The sequence below is a fragment of the Gnatocerus cornutus genome, unplaced genomic scaffold, assembly GCF_029298725.1.
Source record: "Gnatocerus cornutus isolate USDA-ARS CGAHR unplaced genomic scaffold, icGnaCorn1.1 ctg00000455.1, whole genome shotgun sequence".
Classification (NCBI taxonomy): Eukaryota; Metazoa; Arthropoda; class Insecta; order Coleoptera; family Tenebrionidae; genus Gnatocerus; species Gnatocerus cornutus.
The window spans coordinates 10,001-19,028 of NW_028275768.1; the positions used below are offsets into that span (position 1 = coordinate 10,001).

General features: G+C 42.5%; 3 non-coding genes across 3 annotated transcripts in view; all 3 read right to left on the minus strand.

The window, feature by feature from the left end:
• LOC148165244 (large subunit ribosomal RNA) overlaps window positions 1-52 on the minus strand; it is a 4,044-nt gene extending 3,992 nt beyond the window's left edge. The window contains exon 1 of the ribosomal RNA XR_015771644.1: window positions 1-52. This exon is cut by the window's left edge and continues 3,992 nt beyond it. This is a non-coding gene — a ribosomal RNA (large subunit ribosomal RNA).
• Window positions 53-710: 658 nt separating this feature from the next.
• LOC148165245 (5.8S ribosomal RNA) lies at window positions 711-867 on the minus strand. Its single transcript, XR_015771642.1, has one exon. It is a non-coding gene; the product is annotated as a 5.8S ribosomal RNA (ribosomal RNA).
• Window positions 868-2,482: 1,615 nt separating this feature from the next.
• On the minus strand, window positions 2,483-4,403 carry LOC148165246 (small subunit ribosomal RNA). Its single transcript, XR_015771643.1, has one exon. It is a non-coding gene; the product is annotated as a small subunit ribosomal RNA (ribosomal RNA).
• Window positions 4,404-9,028: the final 4,625 nt, after the last annotated feature.

Sequence of the window (9,028 nt, forward strand, 5' to 3'; positions counted from 1 at the left end):
CGCTTAGTAATATGCTTAAATTCAGCGGGTAGTCTCACCTGCTCTGAGGTCGCATATGAAAAATAAAAATTTTTCATTCGGTCATTTCGACGATCACGACACGTCTCCCATTCCTTGCTATACGTGTTCGTCATTTTTCTTTTTAAAAAATGGCTAAGTTTACAGAAACGCTTACGATCTGACGTCTGTCGCGATTTGCATTACACGTCTCGGACACGACGACCGTCTATAACGTTCTCAACCTTAAAACGCCATTTTTTTTTTTAAATGACGACATGTTGAAGAAATAGGACGTGCTACGCCGAAAGACCAGCCAACAACTACAACAAGTAGTAGTTGGTCGCTTTCGCGTCTTAAGATGTCGCGCAAATTTACTCGCTGCACGAGAAACGCACACAAACACACGATTCTACGACACACCACGCAAGAACATGTGCCGACGTAAACACTTTCGTATTTATGATTCGCAAGGTGGACGTCCGACGGACTTTGTAAAAAAAAAATACAAAGCATACCCGTCCCGTCCTTTTTGACGAAAAAACACGCTCGAGTAAACGTCTCGGCACACGTTCGAGGCGTGCGTCGTTATATCGTGACGTAAGTGACGATCACGTACATTAATGAGTACCTATTCGACGCGTCGCAACACATCCAACACGCTCCGACGTTTTCGTCCGAAAACGAAAACCGAGCAGTCTTTGAAATTGACACGACCCTCAGCCAGGAGTGGTCCGGGAACATTATATCCGAGGACCGCAATGTGCGTTCGAAATGTCGATGTTCATGTGTCCTGCAGTTCACAAGTTGACGCGCAATTAGCTGCGTTCTTCATCGACCCACGAGCCAAGTGATCCACCGTTCAGGGTAATCTTTTTAAAATTTAAACGCTCGTTCCACAAGAACCCCGATCATGCCGATCGTCCAGCTGTCTATACACGTCTTGCAAAAATTTTTGCGTACGTGCGTACATCCGAAACGAAAATGATCTTCGTGGTTCCGAAACGTGCCACGTCTAAAATTTCGGTGTTGTGGTATGGATATTTATGATTCTCGCTCTTAATTGTCTTTCGTCCGTACTTTCTCGTCTGAAAGGGAACGCGATCGTCGGTCTCAGTTTTACGCGTACGAAAAAATTAAAAAAAATATTAACCCAAACACAAATTTGTATCCGCGCACCGAAAAAGAAGCACTTTTCTTTTTCACGCGGTCTCCGCTTTTACACGCAAAGTACGAGCATGTATGTGTGAAGATGGGACATGTTCGATACGATTTTAATTAGGAATTTGCCAATTTCCTTTTTCTCAGCAATAATTTTAATAAATAATGCTGCTTTCTCTCATAAACTACATTTTCGGTAGTTTTCCTTTATTGTGTCTTTCATTTAGTGTGCGTGTGTCAAGCACTTTAAAAAGTGTGACGAAGAGACGGTTTTTGATCGATCGGAATCAACACATCATTACATCATCGTACTCGTTATGAAAAAGCGAATTAGTATCCGCCGTAAGCGAAAAGAGATTTTCGCGGGCGGTCTTTGTGTTCGTGTTTCAATTTTCTTTCTATATTTTTTCGTCGCCAAACCGAAGACAGATCGTGAATTTTGACGAAAAAATCTATAGACGTGCCAGACTGAGCGTCTAACATAAAATCCTCAAGTTTACCGTTCTATATCGTGACTTAATGACGATTGACGGTGTATATAATTTTGAAATGGTGCAGTCGTACGCTCCGTAAAGAGAATTTTACCGTTTCTAACGAAATCACTTTACCACATCTACCAAAAACATTAAAAAAGCAAGGTGTGATGTGTGTGTGATCGCTCGTTTAACGGCGCTTTCAAAAAACTCTTTGAAGCGTCTAACGACGAACATCATTCACGCGAATCGTAAAATCGGGAGCGTTTCTCGCCGGTCCCGTAGCCGGGCGTAAATCATTTAAAACCCACGGAGTCGTAACCTAATTCGACACCTGCGATTTTCTTCTTTCTCGACTACTCTGCTACATCCTCTCCGGTGTCCGAAAAAAGAGGACTTCTAACGTCTTTCGACTTTCGCGGTGGAGTTCACAACTTTCCGCGATCCGGTCGAAAAACCGAAAGCGTCCCTCCTTTTTTCCATCATTGGAAAAGATCGAGAGATAGTACAAAAAAAATCAAAAAATCTAGGTACCCGAAGAAACAGCCGTATGCCCGAGCGAATTCGGTTTTTCTCGTTCAAAAAAGGTGAAAAACTCGATCGCAAGGACCGGCGCTGCGGGCCAGCGTAACGCTATTGTTTTTCCGAATATGTACGATTCGTAGTTCAAAACGTCGTACACACGGTGTTTCAAAAAGAAACAAGCAACGGCACGACAAAAGATCGTGCCGTCGACTCCATGTCATCGACGACGGTGTTGTAAAAACATAAAGTGTACATCGACACGATCAAATAAAAATGCATAATAATAAATTATACATATGTCAAAATTCGTGTGTACGAGGACACGTTAATGATCCTTCCGCAGGTTCACCTACGGAAACCTTGTTACGACTTTTACTTCCTCTAAATGATCAAGTTTGGTCATCTTCCCAGCGACATCGACGACGTCGAAACGCCATCGCGTACCGGTCCGAAGACCTCACTAAATCATTCAATCGGTAGTAGCGACGGGCGGTGTGTACAAAGGGCAGGGACGTAATCAACGCGAGCTTATGACTCACGCTTACTGGGAATTCCTCGTTCATGGGGAACAATTGCAAGCCCCAATCCCTAGCACGAAGGAGGTTCAGCGGGTTACCCGGACCGCTCGGTCAGGGAGGACACGCTGATTCCTTCAGTGTAGCGCGCGTGCGGCCCAGAACATCTAAGGGCATCACAGACCTGTTATTGCTCAATCTCGTGCGGCTAGAAGCCGCCTGTCCCTCTAAGAAGAATTGTTTGTACGCCGACAGTAAAAACCGCGCACGACCACCGGGCGAACCCAGGATCGACGGGCCTTTGGGATGTCGAAATACGCCTATTTAGCAGGCTAGAGTCTCGTTCGTTATCGGAATTAACCAGACAAATCGCTCCACCAACTAAGAACGGCCATGCACCACCACCCACCGAATCAAGAAAGAGCTCTCAATCTGTCAATCCTTCCGGTGTCCGGGCCTGGTGAGGTTTCCCGTGTTGAGTCAAATTAAGCCGCAGGCTCCACTCCTGGTGGTGCCCTTCCGTCAATTCCTTTAAGTTTCAGCTTTGCAACCATACTTCCCCCGGAACCCAAAAGCTTTGGTTTCCCGGAAGCTGCCCGCCGAGTCATCGGAAGAACGTCGGCGGATCGCTAGCTGGCATCGTTTATGGTTAGAACTAGGGCGGTATCTGATCGCCTTCGAACCTCTAACTTTCGTTCTTGATCAATGAAAGCGTTTTTGGCAAATGCTTTCGCTTCTGTCCGTCTTGCGACGATCCAAGAATTTCACCTCTAACGTCGCAATACGAATGCCCCCATCCGTTCCTATTAATCATTACCTCGGGGTTCCGAAAACCAACAAAATAGAACCGAGGTCCTATTCCATTATTCCATGCACACAGTATTCAGGCGAAGTTTTAGCCTGCTTTAAGCACTCTAATTTGTTCAAAGTAAACGTGCCGGCCCACCTCGACACTCAATGAAGAGCACCGCGGCGGGATTGAGTTGGGCCGCCCTCTCGAGCTAAGCCCACCGGCAGGACGTCCCGCGGCACGCCAGTTGACACCGCGAACGATGAACCGGCGGCGCGGGACACAGATTCGACTACGAGCTTTTTAACCGCAACAACTTTAATATACGCTATTGGAGCTGGAATTACCGCGGCTGCTGGCACCAGACTTGCCCTCCAATTGATCCTCGTTAAAGGGTTTAGAGTGTACTCATTCCGATTACGGGGCCTCGGATGAGTCCCGTATCGTTATTTTTCGTCACTACCTCCCCGTGCCGGGAGTGGGTAATTTGCGCGCCTGCTGCCTTCCTTGGATGTGGTAGCCGTTTCTCAGGCTCCCTCTCCGGAATCGAACCCTGATTCCCCGTTACCCGTTACAACCATGGTAGGCGCAGAACCTACCATCGACAGTTGATAAGGCAGACATTTGAAAGATGCGTCGCCGGTGCGAGACCGTGCGATCAGCGTAAAGTTATTCAGAGTCACCAAGTTGTACGATGACGGAGACCGCCACCGATTGGTTTTGATCTAATAAAAGCGCTCCTTCCGTTTCCGGTTGGAGCTCTGTTTGCATGTATTAGCTCTAGAATTACCACAGTTATCCAAGTAAATGTGGGTACGATCTAAGGAACCATAACTGATTTAATGAGCCTTTCGCGGTTTCACCTTAATTTGGCTTGTACTGAGACATGCATGGCTTAATCTTTGAGACAAGCATATGACTACTGGCAGGATCAACCAGGGAACTGCGTTCTTGTTTTAAAATAAGAGAGTTTTAGTCTTTCTTTCCTTCTAGTCATATAAGCTACAATAATCGTAGAATTTCGGAAAGACACCTGCTGCTCTTATAAAAAACTGAACACTTTCCTATTATTGTTTTGAAGAAAGTGTGCGTGTCTGCGAAACGAAAACCTCGTAAGAAGAGACGTAACGCCACGCGATCTTTCTGGATGGAAAATTTTTCGACATTTTTTTCACATCATCCTTGATTGAATCTCCTGCAACAATTTTATTCTTATTCATCCGTTCTAAGTTGTCGTCGTCGTCGAAATAAATAATTTGTACACACTTCGGGGTACACGTTTGTCAAAATTCATGAAATGCAACGTAACATTTTTACTTTAATAAATTTTTACAGTGCATTCAGATCGACTAAACGAACAACGACGGATGAATTGATTTATGGATTTTTATTTGTTGCGACTCATCGGAGGAGAGAGTGAAGAAAAAATAATCCAATATCATGGTTACGGAATAATTTTCTATGACTTTTTCATCCTTGTTTGAATCTTGCAACAATTAATTTTATTCATCCGTTCTAAGTTGTCGTCGTCGTCGAAATAAATAATTTGTACACATTTCGGTACACGTTTGTCAAAATTCATGAAATGCAAACGTAACATTTTACTTTAATAAATTTTTACAGTGCATTCAGATCGACTAAACGAACAACGACGGATGGATTACTTATTTTTGTTGCGACTCATCGGACGAAAAGTAGAAACATAATCCTCCATTGTAATATAGTTTTTACGGAAAATTTTTCTTTTATTTTATATCCTTGATTGAATGCTGCATTTTATCCGTCTTTTTTTCGTCAAAAACAGAGATCAATGCGATTCATCGGACGAAGAAATAATTTCCCAGTTCAAAATTTAGAGATTTTTGGGCACATCGACTTGAAATTTTATCGTAAAGAAAAAATATCGTCGTCGACAAGCAAAAGTTCAAACATTCTCCATACTCTTCGCTAGATTGAAAGCGACGGTTTATTGTGAGATTTCTCTTTAGAAATATTCACACGTTACGAGTTTATGAAATTTTATTTATTTCAAAATTCTCGCTCGGACTTTAGTGAGTTGACGCATTTGTTAATTTTTGGTCGTTCTGACACGAACACATAAAATCTTTGATTGCATTTGGACCGCTAACATAGAAACGCTCGCCGCATCCGCAATCTCGCTGTGCATGGTCAATGGCAAGATTTGTCATCCCTCAAACGATGGTGGGTCCACAGGGTACACATTCCGGCCATCGTCCCAACTACGGGTAAGTCGCGGTGTACGAGAGGTAACAAGATAATCGGACGCACATAAAATCACATTTCGATCGTACGCTTTTGTCCGCTGCTACATACCACCACTACTATCCCTATATATGCCAGCGCGGCAGCGTTCAGCTCTGAATCACTCGATGCGCGAAACGGTCGAAATCCCATAGCGCGCCGGCCGCTCGCTATGGGCGAGGGGTCGGGTAAATCGGTCTGATCGCTCGGTGCAAAAGTCCGTTTGGGTACTTAGAGACGGAATTTTAAAATTCTGATTTCGCAGATCAATTTCAAGGGTCATTAGGACTCGAATGCCGTTAACGGTGTTTTGAAAAAAATATTTTTTACGTTTTTACGGCATTTCGACCGAACACCTCAGTTCCGACTTCGGACTTAGAATAATTTTCATCAAAATTTCGAACGCCTCAGTTTCCAGAGGGTTTTAGATCCCGTTTAGTTAGGGGTTTGAAATTATCACAGCCACCCTTGTTTGGTGTTAGTTCGACCGTAACTTTTGTTCGTTTGCATTTAATTTCGATTTTTCTGGGACTTTTGGTCAATGTAAATTTATCAACCGCTACACTTCCGACTTCGGACTTAGACGAATGAGCGCCGAACGCTACAGTTTCGACTTCGGACTTAGAAAAATTTCGCTCGACCGCCACAGTTTCGAATTGGACTTAGAAAAATTTCGGTCGAACGCCTCAGTTTCGAATCGGACTTAGAAAAATTTTGGTCGACCGCTACAGTTTCGACTTCGGACTTAGAAAAATTTCGTTCGAACGCTACAGTTTCGACTTCGGACTTGGAAAAATTTCGCTCGACCGCCACAGTTCCAACATGAGACTTAGAAAAATTTTTATCAAAAATTCGAACACCTCAGTTTCGACTACGGACTTAGAAAAATTTCGCTCGACCGCCACAGTTCCTATTTCGGACTTAGAAAAATTTTCATCAAAATTTCGAACGCCTCAGTTTCCAGAGGGTTTTAGATCCCGTTTAATTAGAAGCTTGAAATTATAAAATCTACCTTCTATCGATGTTAGTTCGACCCAAACATTTGTTCGTTTGCATTTAATTTCGATTTTTCTCGTACTTTTGGTCAATGTAAATTTGTCAACCGCTACACTTCCGACTTCGGACTTAGACGAATGAGCGCCGAACGCTACAGTTTCGACTTCGGACTTAGAAAAATTTCGTTCGAACGCTACAGTTTCGACTTCGGACTTGGAAAAATTTCGCTCGACCGCCACAGTTCCAACATGAGACTTAGAAAAATTTTTATCAAAAATTCGAACACCTCAGTTTCGACTACGGACTTAGAAAAATTTCGCTCGACCGCCACAGTTCCTATTTCGGACTTAGAAAAATTTTCATCAAAATTTCGAACGCCTCAGTTTCCAGAGGGTTTTAGATCCCGTTTAATTAGGAGCTTGAAATTATAAAATCTACCTTCTATCGATGCTAGTTCGACCCAAACATTTGTTCGTTTGGATTTAATTTCGATTTTTCTCGGACTTTTGGTCAATGTAAATTTGTCAACCGCTACACTTCCGAGTTCGGACTTAGACGAATGAGCGCCGAACGCTACAGTTTCGACTTCGGACTTAGAAAAATTTTGTTCGAACGCTACAGTTTCGAATTGGACTTGGAAAAATTTCGGTCGAACGCCTCAGTTTCGAATCGGACTTAGAAAAATTTTGGTCGACCGCTACAGTTTCGACTTCGGACTTGGAAAAATTTCGATCGAACGCCACAGTTCCGACTTTTTTTCGAAACTGTAGCGTTCAGTCAAATTGCCGTAAAAACGTAAAAAACTTTTTTTACAAAACATGGTCGACAGCATTCGAGTCCTAATAATCCTTGAAATTGATCTGCGAAATCAGAATTTTAAAATTCCGTCTCTAAGTACCCAAACGGACTTTTGCACCGAGCGATCAGACCGTTTTACTCTACCCCTCGCCCATAGCGAGCGGCCGGCGCACTATGGGATTTCGATCGTTTCACGCATCGAGCGATTCAGAGCTGATCGCTGCCGCGGTGGCATATATAGGGAGTAGTGATGGTAAGTGGCAGCGATGACGGACAAGTACGCACGATGAATGGATTGACATGAAATCAAATGTGCGCGTCCGTACGATCTGTTACCTCTCGTACATCGCGACCCCGTTTAATGATATTATGCTAAATTAAAAATAAAAATACATCGATGAAATAAAAAGTGGTAAGTCTCTAGAAAGACAATATACCGCTGTGAATAAAAATTTCTCGATGAATAGCGAAATGTGAATTAGTCCGCCTGTAACGTGCATTTTGCGAACGAATTAGCTAATTCACCGCTAGTTAAAAAACGTGACCACCCAGTGCTCTTATCCAAAGTCGTCTGCAAATGAGATGAAATTAATAATCTTGACTCTAATGCAGACGACAAATTGAATTGAATAATTTACTTGAATAATGTGACGGATCTATAAAATAAAACACAAAGCCCGAAACACCAAGCAGTAAAAATCTCGATTATTGTTCCGCCCGTTGAAAAACAAAAGATCCGTCACATGGTAAGCAGAACTGGTGAAAATTGTGAAAGACTTGTTTCTCCTCCGATAACAAGCTTGAATTAAATATGATCGAGTGAATGATATTGGAAACCAAAGAACGAAACTGAGGAGAAGCAAATGTTCAGTAATATATTATGAATAATTATAATATTAATATAAATAATAATATTATATTAAAAATGGGAATTGTATGTGGTTGATGGAAAAAGTTTTTTTTTCTGTTGACCGCTACAGTTCCCAATTTGGACTTAAAAAAAAAAAAAAAAAAAAAAAAAAAAAAATTGTGTATACGGAAGGTAAAAAGCAAAAAATAAAATATTTTATTATTTTTTTTACTTTTTTTACGGGTCCCTACCGCTACAGTTCCCACTGAATGTGTCCTTTTCGCGCTAAGTCCATGCAGTCGCTACAGTTCCGAAACTGGACTTGTAAAAATTTCGACATTTTTGAACGCATCAGTTCCGAACGAGGTTTCAAAACTGTAGCGTTCGGTGTAAACGCATCAGTTCCGAATGAGTTTTCGCAACTGTGGCGTTTCATTTTTGTGCTTTCATGGTTGCATAAACAATCGCCAGTGTGAACGCTTCAGTTCCGAATGAGTTTTCGAAACTGTAGCGTTTCATATTTGTGCTTTCATGGTTGCATAAGCAATCGCCAGTGTGAACGCTTCAGTTCCGAATAGATTTTCGAAACTGTAGCGTTCAATGTGAACGCTTCAGTTCCGACTTTGGACTTAGAATAATTTTCATCAAAATTCGAACGCCA